This window comes from Sceloporus occidentalis, unplaced genomic scaffold (assembly GCF_023333645.1).
Source record: "Sceloporus occidentalis isolate IW3139 unplaced genomic scaffold, rSceOcc1.0.p SCAF_210, whole genome shotgun sequence".
Classification (NCBI taxonomy): domain Eukaryota; kingdom Metazoa; phylum Chordata; class Lepidosauria; order Squamata; family Phrynosomatidae; genus Sceloporus; species Sceloporus occidentalis.
Window position 1 is genome coordinate 987501 of NW_028317190.1, and position 1024 is coordinate 988524.

A 1024-nucleotide genomic window follows, 5' to 3' on the forward strand; every position below is an offset into this window, starting at 1 on the left:
ACCAGGTAGCTCCCGTCACGCGGGGGCCCAGGGGCGGCCGGACGCGGCCCTCGGATCGGGTCTGCGTGGGTGGGGGGACGTGGCGAAGGGTGCGGGCCTCGGGCGAGACCTGCGGGGCCGCGGGGACGGAGGGAGAGCGCTCTCTCGTACTGCACAGAGGAAGCAGGATGTGATGTCACGTGAACTCTCCTGGGTTCCGCTTCCTCTGTGCAGTACAGCAGACCCTCCCACAGGTAAGTAGCACGGCTAGAGGAGCGGACCGCGTAAAATCAGTTGCCCTGGCTGCCGATCTTACGCAGGCCGCACCTCGAGGTCTCACGGGCCGCATTTGCGGCGTTTCTATTGGGGGGCCTGGGGGGGATTTCTTCATTATTGGTCCCCCCCCGCATGAGTTACTGTGGTTCCCCATGCTCTGCCCTTGTGATTTAGGAGCGTTACCTACATCTAGCTGGTTTAATATTCAGTTTCTGTTTTTCCCAACTGAGTGAGCTGCTTTTCCATGTAAATATTTAACCTTCCTGCTGTTCAGACTCCGAAACATTGATTGTCAATAGTTAGCCAAGTATTACAGCATTACTCCTGATGAAAGGATGGTGTTGGAACTTACACACATTACTTTTTTCACTACCAAGCCTCTTTTTTTGAGTCAAATGAAACAATTACATACTGGTTGTGATTTCTCCCTTTGAAATGGGATTGACTACTTCAAAATTTAACCACAAGGTGACAAAGGTGACACCTGTTGAAAGCAAAGATGTATGTCTCTCACCGACCACCAGCTCAGGACGCCATGGTCTGGATACCCTCTCTACATTTGAAAGGCTAGACCAGAAGAATTCAACGTGGGAAAGGCAACTCCCCCCATTAAGACAAACTCTTTATGGAAGGTGTCCAACAGGTAAGTTCTCTTCCGTGGTTCTCAAACATCCCAACATCACTGGTTTTTACAGTGATCTACATCTGATCATGGCTGGGGGGACCTCTATGTTTGGAGCCCACTATACAGTAACATAAGGTAGCTTGA

The 1024-nt window shown here is 51.3% G+C and overlaps 1 pseudogene; it reads right to left on the reverse strand.

Annotated features, from left to right (window-relative positions):
- Nucleotides 1–5, reverse strand: part of LOC149277555 (18S ribosomal RNA) — a pseudogene marked incomplete at both ends in the record, with an annotated part of 613 nt that extends 608 nt beyond the window's left edge.
- Between the last annotated feature and the right edge of the window lie 1019 nt (nt 6–1024).